The 12,500-nt window shown below is 46.2% G+C and overlaps 1 protein-coding gene across 2 annotated transcripts in view; it reads right to left on the bottom strand.

Annotated features, from left to right (window-relative positions):
• The window catches only part of pld1b (phospholipase D1b), a 42,803-nt gene extending 32,473 nt beyond the window's left edge, over nt 1-10,330 (bottom strand). Inside the window, exons 1-2 of one of the 2 annotated variants that reach the window (XM_017453202.3) lie at nt 10,210-10,305; nt 9,740-10,017 (exon numbers count right to left, since the gene is read on the bottom strand). The gene's annotated coding sequence lies outside the window, so the exon portion shown is untranslated. Of the gene's footprint in view, nt 1-9,739; nt 10,018-10,209 lie in introns of both variants that reach the window. The other variant, XM_017453200.3, reaches the window with a different exon arrangement.
• Between the last annotated feature and the right edge of the window lie 2,170 nt (nt 10,331-12,500).

Below are 12,500 nucleotides of genomic sequence, written 5' to 3' on the forward strand. Positions count from 1 at the left end.
TCTTCTCTCCATCGTGTCCAGGTGAAGATCAGATCCACCCAGGTTCAGGTTCAGGTTCTGATGACTGATAACGGATCACATGACCGTGTGTACAGGATATAAAGCTCGGCGTTATCTGCACGTGGTCTTTGTGCTGGTGATGTATTAACAGGAGGAATCCAGCACAATGTTACTGATGCTTTTATGATTTTATGGTCCTGCAGCAAACAAAGAATGTCAGGAGGATGTCCGACTCCTAGGACACGAGTAAACCAACAGAGGTGGAGACCGTCTCACACCCCAATGGCGCTGATACACAAGAACACAGACACCGACACGTAAATGACTCCGAGACTCTGAGATCAGGATCGAATGCGTTCCTTCTTCAACATTTCACTCTGACACAGAGGAAGGAAATTTCCACAGGAAATGTTCAGGGGTAGTTAGGCAACAGTTTGCAGTAACACATGAACACTTCTGCCTCCTTGTGGTGAGTGTCATAAACTGCACTTAATACCAACTCACTAAACACTGCATTTCTCTGCATTCACCATCACAACACAGCCATCGGTGAACTACACACACCTAATAAAGTAGTTATTAAGAATGTTAAATCTTTAATCACTGTGTCTGTTGAACAAATATTTCACTTGCTTTCCTTTGACTAAGAAAAGAACGGAGAACCTGTTTACTCCAAACTCATTCCGAATAAAAGGCTGAGATCGAGTCTTAAACTCAGGCATTAAACCTTTATTTTAAACCCAACACTGTGATGAAGTCTTCAGTTAAAGGGCTTTGTGCAGAAATGAAGCTGTAAATGTTTCAAAGTCTCACAGAGGTGGAACTGCTTTTTCTGAGGAAGGAATTTGGGAGCGGCGTGTCATCAGGAAAGAGGAAAGTAACTGGAACTACTTTTTACTGCATCACTCCAGTGTTGGAAAGATGATTAAAAGTCCAATAAGAAGAGATTCTGGAAGATGTCCGTCGTATCTGAACACTGATAATGTTCATATTAGTGTTTTATAGTCATGTGTTTTAATTATATAGCCATTTAATGATGGAGTTTAACAGCCACCCTTCAGCTCCAGCTCTGAAGAGAAGCGATTTGATGCGGATGTGAGACACACAGATCCTCGGACGAGGAGAACGCCTCAAGATTCATGACAACCACAATGACACGGACTCGTAACGCTGGAGGAGAAACTGACATGTGGATCACGTGCGAGTCTGACTCAGTGATCTACTGACTACTGAGTCACTGTTTAGGATATAAACTGCTGTTACCATGTACATCACAAGTCCCCCTCAACTTCCTGTCATGCTGAGCAACACCTCAAGTGTGTGAAAAAGACCCGCTTCTATAAGTGCACCAGCTCTGAACCTCCACATTAACAGCACGAGCCCTGCACCATCATCTCCGTGGAGACGAAATCCCTTAACATGCAGATCAAAAACCCCGAAATACCCAATACACCTGTTCTCACTTACCTTCTAGCAGCAATAAACACCCATTCCTTCACCCACCTCGCTATCTATCCTCCCTCTCTCTATCCTCCCTCTCTCTCTATCCTCCCTCTCTCTATCCTCCCTCTCTCTATCCTCCCTCTCCCTCCCTCTCTCTATCCTCCCTCTCTCTATCCTCCCTCTCTCTATCCTCCCTCTCTCTCTCTATCCTCCCTCTCTCTCTCTATCCTCCCTCTCTATCCTCCCTCTCTATCCTCCCTCTCTCTATCCTCCCTCTCTCTATCCTCCCTCTCCCTCCCTCTCTCTATCCTCCCTCTCTCTATCCTCCCTCTCTCTATCCTCCCTCTCTCTCTCTATCCTCCCTCTCTCTCTCTATCCTCCCTCTCTATCCTCCCTCTCTATCCTCCCTCTCTCTATCCTCCCTCTCTCTATCCTCCCTCTCCCTCCCTCTCTCTATCCTCCCTCTCTCTGTCCTCCCTCTCTCTATCCTCCCTCTCTCTCTCTATCCTCCCTCTCTCTATCCTCCCTCTCTCTCTCTATCCTCCCTCTCTCTCTCTATCCTCCCTCTCTCTATCCTCCCTCTCTCTATCCTCCCTCCCTCTCTCTATCCTCCCTCTCTCTATCCTCCCTCTCTCTATCCTCCCTCTCTCTCTCTATCCTCCCTCTCTCTCTCTATCCTCCCTCTCTATCCTCCCTCTCTATCCTCCCTCTCTATCCTCCCTCTCTCTATCCTCCCTCTCTCTATCCTCCCTCTCCCTCCCTCTCTCTATCCTCCCTCTCTCTATCCTCCCTCTCTCTATCCTCCCTCTCTCTCTCTATCCTCCCTCTCTCTATCCTCCCTCTCTATCCTCCCTCTCTCTATCCTCCCTCTCTCTCTCTATCCTCCCTCTCTCTCTCTATCCTCCCTCTCTATCCTCCCTCTCTCTATCCTCCCTCTCCCTCCCTCTCTCTATCCTCCCTCTCTCTCTATCCTCCCTCTCTCTATCCTCCCTCTCTCTCTATCCTCCCTCTCTCTATCCTCCCTCCCTCTCTCTATCCTCCCTCTCTCTATCCTCCCTCTCTCTCTCTATCCTCCCTCTCCCTCTCTATCCTCCCTCTCTCTATCCTCCCTCTCTCTATCCTCCCTCTCTCTCTCTATCCTCCCTCTCCCTCTCTATCCTCCCTCTCTCTATCCTCCCTCTCTCTATCCTCCCTCTCTCTATCCTCCCTCTCCCTCTCTATCCTCCCTCTCTCTATCCTCCCTCTCTCTCTCTATCCTCCCTCTCCCTCTCTATCCTCCCTCTCTCTCTCTATCCTCCCTCTCTCTATCCTCCCTCTCTCTCTCTATCCTCCCTCTCTCTATCCTCCCTCTCTCTATCCTCTCTCTCTCTATCCTCCCTCTCTCTATCCTCCCTCTCCCTCTCTATCCTCCCTCTCTCTCTCTATCCTCCCTCTCTCTCTCTATCCTCCCTCTCTCTATCCTCCCTCTCTCTCTCTATCCTCCCTCTCTCTATCCTCCCTCTCTCTATCCTCTCTCTCTCTATCCTCCCTCTCTCTATCCTCCCTCTCTCTATCCTCCCTCTCTCTCTCTATCCTCCCTCTCCCTCTCTATCCTCCCTCTCTCTCTATCCTCCCTCTCCCTCTCTATCCTCCCTCTCTCTATCCTCCCTCTCTCTATCCTCCCTCTCTATCCTCTCTCTCTCTATCCTCCCTCTCTCTATCCTCCCTCTCCCTCTCTATCCTCCCTCTCCCTCTCTATCCTCCCTCTCTCTATCCTCCCTCTCCCTCTCTATCCTCCCTCTCTCTATCCTCCCTCTCTCTATCCTCCCTCTCCCTCTCTATCCTCCCTCTCTCTATCCTCCCTCTCTCTCTCTATCCTCCCTCTCTCTCTCTATCCTCCCTCTCCCTCTCTATCCTCCCTCTCTCTATCCTCCCTCTCTCTCTCTATCCTCCCTCTCTCTCTCTATCCTCCCTCTCTCTCTCTATCCTCCCTCTCCCTCTCTATCCTCCCTCTCTCTCTCTATCCTCCCTCTCTCTCTCTATCCTCCCTCTCTATCCTCCCTCTCTCTCTCTATCCTCCCTCTCTATCCTCCCTCTCTCTCTCTATCCTCCCTCTCTCTCTCTATCCTCCCTCTCTATCCTCCCTCTCTCTCTCTATCCTCCCTCTCTATCCTCCCTCTCTCTCTCTATCCTCCCTCTCTCTCTCTATCCTCCCTCTCCCTCTCTATCCTCCCTCTCTCTATCCTCCCTCTCTCTATCCTCCCTCTCTCTCTCTATCCTCCCTCTCTCTCTCTATCCTCCCTCTCCCTCTCTATCCTCCCTCTCTCTCTCTATCCTCCCTCTCTCTCTCTATCCTCCCTCTCTATCCTCCCTCTCTCTCTCTATCCTCCCTCTCCCTCTCTATCCTCCCTCTCTCTCTCTATCCTCCCTCTCTCTCTCTATCCTCCCTCTCCCTCTCTATCCTCCCTCTCTCTATCCTCCCTCTCTCTCTCTATCCTCCCTCTCTCTATCCTCTCTCTCTCTATCCTCCCTCTCTCTATCCTCCCTCTCCCTCTCTATCCTCCCTCTCTCTCTCTATCCTCCCTCTCCCTCTCTATCCTCCCTCTCTCTCTCTATCCTCCCTCTCTCTATCCTCTCTCTCTCTATCCTCCCTCTCTCTATCCTCCCTCTCTCTATCCTCTCTCTCTCTATCCTCCCTCTCCCTCTCTATCCTCCCTCTCTCTCTCTATCCTCCCTCTCTCTCTCTATCCTCCCTCTCTCTATCCTCTCTCTCTCTATCCTCCCTCTCTCTATCCTCCCTCTCTCTCTATCCTCCCTCCCTCTCTCTATCCTCCCTCTCCCTCCCTCTCTCTATCCTCCCTCTCTCTATCCTCCCTCCCTCTCTCTATCCTCCCTCTCTCTATCCTCCCTCCCTCTCTCTATCCTCCCTCTCTCTATCCTCCCTCTCTCTCTATCCTCCCTCTCTCTCTATCCTCCCTCTCCCTCCCTCTCTCTATCCTCCCTCTCTCTATCCTCCCTCTCTCTCTATCCTCCCTCTCTCTATCCTCCCTCTCTCTCTATCCTCCCTCTCTCTATCCTCCCTCTCTCTCTCTATCCTCCCTCTCCCTCCCTCTCTCTATCCTCCCTCTCTCTATCCTCCCTCTCTCTCTCTATCCTCCCTCTCTCTCTCTATCCTCCCTCTCTCTCTCTATCCTCCCGCTCTCTATCCTCCCGCTCTCTATCCTCCCTCTCCCTCCCTCTCTCTATCCTCCCTCTCTCTATCCTCCCTCTCTCTATCCTCCCTCTCTCTCTATCCTCCCTCTCTCTCTCCTCCCTCTCTCTCTATCCTCCCTCTCTCTATCCTCCCGCTCTCTATCCTCCCTCTCTCTATCCTCCCTCTCTCTATCCTCCCTCTCTCTATCCTCCCTCTCTCTATCCTCTCTCTCTCTATCCTCCCTCTCCCTCCCTCTCTCTATCCTCCCTCTCTCTCTCTATCCTCCCGCTCTCTCTATCCTCCCTCTCTCTATCCTCCCTCTCTCTATCCTCCCGCTCTCCCTCTCTCTATCCTCCCTCTCTCTATTCTCTCACTCTCTCTATTCTCTCACTCTCTCTATTCTCTCACTCTCTCTATTCTCTCACTCTCTCTATTCTCTCTCACTCTCACTTTCTATTCTCTCTCGATCCTCCCTCTCGCTATCCTCCCTCTATTCTCTCTCACTCTATTCTCTCTCACTCTATTCTCTCTCACTCTCACTCTCTCTATTCACTCTCTCTATTCTCTCTCACTCTCACTCTCTCTATTCTCTCTCACTCTCACTCTCTCTATTCTCTCACTCTTCATTCTCTTTCTTTAAGAAGACTTTCATATAAAAGTTTTTTTAATTTGTTTATGTGAAGCGTCCTCCACACAGGTCCCTGTGAATGAGCCGTTACTATAGAAACGATAAATGATTAGAACCAGCACATGAATATAAACCCGCGGTACTGTCAGAGCCGCTGTTCTAGAGAACTAATCAACACACTCTGATCCGAGAAGTCACCAGGATGAGTCTGTTTGAGACGTTTAACACAAGTGTAGCCTTTTACTACAAAATCCTGATTTGTTATTTTTCCCCCAATTTGGAATGATTTGAGGAGTGGATTCCTGGAGCAGGTGTGTGTGTGTGCAGTGTGGACGATGGAGCAGGTGTGTGTGTGTGTGTGTGTGTGTGTGTGTGTGTGTGTGTGTGTGTGCAGTGTAGATGATGGAGCAGGTGTGTGTGTGCAGTGTGGATGATGGAGCAGGTGTGTGTGTGTGTGTGCAGTGTAGATGATGGAGCAGGTGTGTGTGTGCAGTGTGGATGATGGAGCAGGTGTGTGTGTGTGTGTGCAGTGTGGATGATGGAGCAGGTGTGTGTGCAGTGTGGATGATGGAGCAGGTGTGTGTGTGTGTGCAGTGTGGACGATGGAGCAGGTGTGTGTGTGTGTGTGTGTGTGTGTGCAGTGTGGACGATGGAGCAGGTGTGTGTGCAGTGTGGATGATGGAGCAGGTGTGTGTGTGTGTGCAGTGTGGACGATGGAGCAGGTGTGTGTGTGTGTGTGTGTGTGTGTGCAGTGTGGACGATGGAGCAGGTGTGTGTGTGTGTGCAGTGTGGACGATGGAGCAGGTGTGTGTGTGTGTGTGTGTGTGTGCAGTGTGGACGATGGAGCAGGTGTGTGTGCAGTGTGGATGATGGAGCAGGTGTGTGTGTGTGTGCAGTGTGGACGATGGAGCAGGTGTGTGTGTGTGCAGTGTGGATGATGGAGCAGGTGTGTGTGTGCAGTGTGGACGATGGAGCAGGTGTGTGTGTGTGTGTGTGTGTGCAGTGTGGACGATGGAGCAGGTGTGTGTGTGTGTGTGTGTGTGCAGTGTGGACGATGGAGCAGGTGTGTGTGTGTGTGTGTGTGTGTGTGCAGTGTGGACGATGGAGCAGGTGTGTGTGTGCAGTGTGGACGATGGAGCAGGTGTGTGTGTGTGTGCAGTGTGGACGATGGAGCAGGTGTGTGTGTGCAGTGTGGACGATGGAGCAGGTGTGTGTGTGTGCAGTGTGGATGATGGAGCAGGTGTGTGTGTGTGTGTGTGTGTGTGTGTGTGTGTGTGCAGTGTAGATGATGGAGCAGGTGTGTGTGTGCAGTGTGGACGATGGAGCAGGTGTGTGTGTGCAGTGTGGACGATGGAGCAGGTGTGTGTGTGTGTGTGTGTGTGTGTGTGTGTGTGTGCAGTGTGGACGATGGAGCAGGTGTGTGTGTGCAGTGTGGATGATGGAGCAGGTGTGTGTGTGTGCAGTGTAGATGATGGAGCAGGTGTGTGTGTGCAGTGTGGACGATGGAGCAGGTGTGTGTGCAGTGTGGATGATGGAGCAGGTGTGTGTGTGCAGTGTGGACGATGGAGCAGGTGTGTGTGTGTGTGTGTGTGCAGTGTGGACGATGGAGCAGGTGTGTGTGTGTGTGTGTGTGTGTGTGCAGTGTGCGGTGAGTAATGTGCAGATCATATGTTAAATCTGTGTGAATTCTGGGTGGAACCTCAGTCACGGCTCTAATCGTCAATCAAACTAAAGTACATTCAATCATTTGCTTTGCTTAAAAAAGAAACACAGCCTGAGGCTGAAGTCACACAGCCACAGATGGTGTTCAGGAAGTTCTGTCCTGAAGAGACGTTTCAGTTTTTATCTCAGGAGCTTTCTCCGGTGAGACACGCAGCTGCTCCAGGACACAGATGTTTCTAAACTCTTTAAATAAGCTGATAACGTGATATTGAGAGCTCTGTGTAAGAAACGCAGCGACAGTCAGTGTTTCAGTGAAAAGTACTTCATCCCGGCACGTGGAAGAGCAGGACCGGATCAACGGCCCCGCTGAGGAACCCAACAGCAGCGGTGCTGGGATTTAAACTCACAACCTTCTGCTCAGTCACACAGAACCTGTCCGGAACCGGTCCGCTTATGTTCACCAAATTATTAGCTATACAAGCTTAGAGAGAAGGGTTCCTCAGGGTTCTTAGCATTACTTGGAACCCTGTCTGTTTGTGAAACCGACTTAGAACCTTTGAGATTCGGTTCCTTCAGAAGAACAAACCAAAGAATGGTTCTAGATTTTTCCTATGAAAGCAAATTTATTCTGTAATCAGCTAAAAAAGAGAAGGAACAAAGTTGGTCTTTATTCAGTCATGAGATGTTTTAAAGTCAAGAAGAGTAAAAAATAGAAAGGGTTCCACATTGCTATTCTCCACTCCCTCTTTGATTACGTTACCATGGAAATGCCGCTGCCAACGCATTCGGACACGCCCACACTGAGCTGATCAGGAGTAAAAGGTTATTTAAAGCGTTTGTCTATAATTACACCGAGAAGCAAAACATTAAACTCCTGACAGGTTCTAGATCTTAACAAAATAAAGATGAATAATTTAGAGTTTATATCCAGTTAACACACACACACACACGCACACACACACACACACACACACACACACACACACACACACACACACACACACAATGTTATCAGTTCACACACACATGATCTCATGCATTCACATCTCAAACTGAAATCTCATGATTCTTATCTGCAGGATGAAGAGAGAGAGAGTGAGAGAGAGTGAGAGAGTGAGAAAGTGAGAGAGTGAGCACATGAGTGCGAGAGAGAGTGAGAGAGTGAGAGAGTGAGAAAGTGTGAGAGAGCGTGAGAGAGTGAGAAAGTGAGAGTGAGCACATGAGTGCGAGAGAGAGTGAGAGAGAGAAACAGAGAGAAAGGGGGAGAGAGAACAAGAGAGAGAGAAAGAGTGAGAGAAAGAGAGAGAGAAAGAGAGAGAGAAAGAGAGGGGGGCGAGAGAGAGATTTTACAGTATTTAAAATCCTTTTCTTCTGGTTCTAGAATGCTCTGCTGTTCCACACACTTCTTAATCGTTCTACGGAATACAAACACGATCACACCCAAACCCAGAAAGTCAACACACAGCACTCCTGCTCCGTCCTTACTCAGAGCTCAGATGAAAAAAGCTAAAAGCCCGAACATCAATTAATAATTCATAAAGAGGACTTTCGTTAATTTGAATCAATAGTATGAATGGGCGTGAAAGTGGGCGGAGCTTGAGTATAAGTTTACATGTATGTGAAAGTGAAGAGCTGAGCTTCGATACTGCAGTTTAATGTAAATGTAAACGATGTCTGACGCTCAGACGAGCCCTAGACGTCTGGGAGTCAAGTCCAGAAAATCCGGTTCATGAAATCCCACAATACATTGCTTTACTTACCCGTGATGGTCATTTAAAAGTACAGAACAGGGATTAGGACACCATGTTGCATGTTTATGGCTGGGATTTCTGTCATATTCCACAGAATAACTTAGAAATCTAATCTACTGAATCATTTCAGAATTAGACCGCGAGTGTGTTTACTAGTTTAAAGCTGCACTAGGCAAGATTAGTCTTTTTTCTGTCTAAGATTAACTCTCTAACAGCTCTGTGAATTCCACATTTGAAGGATTCCCACCCGTGTTCAGGATCTTACATGGCATATTATATATTATATACACACACAGTTGCAATCAAAAGTATTCACCCCCCACTGCAAATCAGGTTTTTTGTCAAAATGTACAGACTTTCAGCTGTTTGCGATGAACAAATCAAACAAAACAATTGAAACAGTTCGACACAACGAACGCTACAAGTGGTTTCCACAAATTCTACTGAAAATGCAACTTATAATGATTTCTCCAGTCTCTAAATTATTCACCCCCCGAATAGAATCCCTCACAACAGCACAAATATGCAGAACAGGTGTTCAGCACACCTGATACTAAACTAATCAAGGGCTTCATGTTTTTATCTACAGATCTTCAAAGCTATTTATAGAAGTAAGAAATAAAGAAGCAACTGTCACACCTTTAAAACAATCAGAAGGTCTTCTGAAATCATTTTGATAACAAAACTAACCAAAACCAAAACCTCAACATCTGGCAACATCTACATGAAACCTTTAGGAGAGAAGGACAGATGTTGAATCACATTTCCAGGACATCAGTGTGGAGAACTTTATACATCTCTACTTTTTTCCAACTGCTCTCTCATTCTTCTGTTTCTGCTCCTCACGGTTTTGTTTTGCTTTTGTGTTTATTGGTGTAAAGTGAACGCAGGTGTTAGGAAGCACATGATAAACTGAACATCAAAGAAACAAATGAACGAATGAATGAATGAATGAATGAATGAATAAATAAATAAATAAATAAATAAATATAAATAAACAAGCATACAGGCGCATACATATGTAACTTCTGACTCAGGGACGTGTCATCAGAAGTTTCCCCACTGCTTGTGCAATAAACCTACCGATTAAACTGGTCATGCAGGAACTGCTGGTATGTCTCCTGATTTCTAACATTAACCTGTAGAACAGTACAGTGTACAGGGTTCTCCTGAGAACACATCCATGAAGCCCCGAGTCTCAGTGCCTTCACACTGCAGAGGTTTGTTATGATCACTGCTGCTGCTGCTGTTAAAGCTTCTCCACATCAACCAGTACTTCATTCCTCACAGCTACACAGATCATGTACTGCAGCTGGATGAGGACCATGCCTGAAGCTCCTCAGCGGAGGAACGTGCGGGTTCTGTGAGAAACCATGAGAGCTCTCAGAAGAACCTCAGATACACTGTTACAGTCCGCCTTAAACCCGCGTCACACAGTAAAACACACCGTCAACTTTCCTCTCGGCCATTAAAGCTCCAATAAACACACTACACAAAGAAATAAACACACTACACAAAGAAATAAACACACACACTAAAGAGAATAAACTCACCTCAGAAGAAACTGTCAGAACTCCTGATCATTCCCAACCCTCTCCTCTCCTCTCCTCTGTTCTGTTCTGTTCTTCCTCACAGCGGGGACGCGCCCAAAACCCCAGCGTGCACGCGCTTCACTGGCCGTCATGGCGTGCTCCGCGCGCACGTTTCCTGGAACAGTATAACCCAGTTTTATTCTCACTTCCGGAAGCGCGAAATAATTCAAATAAACAACAATATATATATATATATATATATATATATATATATATATATATATATATATATATATATATATATATATATAAATAAATAAATGAAATAAGACTAAATTACTTAAAATATCGATTTATTTTATAGAATTTAAATATTAATAAGAACATAAGGTCAGTGTTTATATTAAACAAAGAAACATAGAAAGATTAAAAAGGCAAAAACACACTGTCCTGCAGTCTTACTGTTATTATTTAACACTTCATATTGTGTGTGTGTGTGTGTGTGTGTGTGTGTGTACGCCCAAAAGTATGTGCACCCCTGCGCATCACACCAATCTGATCTTGCTGAACATCTCATTCCAGATTTATTTCCCCGTTTGCTGTTATAATAAACTCCATTATTCTGGGAAAGTTCATTTATATTTATATATAAAGTGTTGTGTGTGTCTCAATAACGCCATTTCCAGCTCCTCCTCAGTTTTTTCTTTCTTTCTTTTCACTGATGTGTATTGAAATCTTTTGTGGAAGAGAATTATAATTTTGTCCACATTTACAGATGAGTCACATGTAAAAATCTTGAACTTTACACATGATAAACATGTTAGTGTTTCACTTTAAAGGAATCATTTAACTGAACAGGAAATGTCCATTTTCCCCTCTTTTATTCCCTTTTGCACTGGAGTTACAAAGCTAATGTAGCTAACAAGTAATGGAAATGGATGGCCTCCAGTTTAGCATGGTGTGTGTTCACACACACTGTATGACACTCAGTGATCTATAAACATCAACAAATGGACATCAGAGAATAAAAAACTGACCAACGCCTCAGTACAGAGTATCAGACTCTGGAAAGGGGCGTGGCGTGTTTACACAATGCTAAACTGGTGGCTAGACACGCCCATGACTTGTTAGCTATATTAGCCTCGTAGTTCCAGTGCAAACAAAAGAGAAAAGTCACTGAACACGTCTTTACAGAAGGACTACAGTGTAAGAGTACAGAGAGGTGTGCTATCAGTATGGGTTCCACGTAGAACCTTTTTAAAAGCAGGGAACCCTTAATTGTCCAACGAACCCATAAAGAACTCTATTTGCTCTTAGTATGTTCTTTTGGGGTTTAAGGAAAAGGGTGTAAATTTTATTAAAAGCTAAATAAATATCATGCTGTATGGCATGTAAGTGCTGTGTGTGTCAGTAACTGCATTTCCAGATCCTCCTCATTTTTACTTATTGTTTACTCGTCAACTTTGACAGGCAGTGATAAAGAAGACACAAGAAAGGAGTTCTGAGACTCACAGAGACAAAGTCCTGGATTTGGGCCACACCTTGGTGTCTAATGAGCTGTAATTAGAGTTCAGTTTCACAAACTTAGATCAGATTACAGACAGACTTTACTGCTGAAGATCCTTCATGCACATCCTCATCATCCTCGTCATCCATTCTCTCTCTTTCTCTCTCTCTCTCTCTCACACACACACACACACACACACACACACACAACACACCCTCTCTCTCTCACACACACACACACACACACACACACACACACCCTCTCTCTCTCCCTCTCTCTCTCTGTCTCTCTCTCTCTCCCTCTCTCTTATACACACTCACCCCCCCCCCCCCCCCCCCCCTCTCTCTCTCTCTCTCTCACACACACATTTTCCTGAGCCAAATAACCAGGCTACCATGCTGTGGAGAGAAATGTCATCATTCCTCATTAGACAAAAACTGTGCAACTCCACCCAGATGATCCAGAGAGCACAAAATCAAACAGCCAGTGAGGTCACAGAGGATTAGCACTGATCCACAGTAAATAAAGGGAGATGAAGGCGGATTAATTCAGTTGAGTTCAGTTTTATTTGTATAGCGTGTTTAACAGTGGACATTGTCCCAGAGCAGCTTTACTAGATTACTTCTAGCTACACGTGGTCCTAGTACAAGTTCTTCTGTCTTATCAGAATTAAGTAAGAGGAAGTTAATAATCTTCCAACGTCTAATGTCCTTTACACATTCCTCAACTTTACTAAGCTTCTGTCTGTCCTCTGGCTTTGCTGAAACATACAGCTGTGTATCATCAGCATAACAGTGGAAGATAA

The sequence above is a fragment of the Ictalurus punctatus genome, chromosome 23 (genome assembly GCF_001660625.3).
Source record: "Ictalurus punctatus breed USDA103 chromosome 23, Coco_2.0, whole genome shotgun sequence".
NCBI classification, from domain to species: domain Eukaryota; kingdom Metazoa; phylum Chordata; class Actinopteri; order Siluriformes; family Ictaluridae; genus Ictalurus; species Ictalurus punctatus.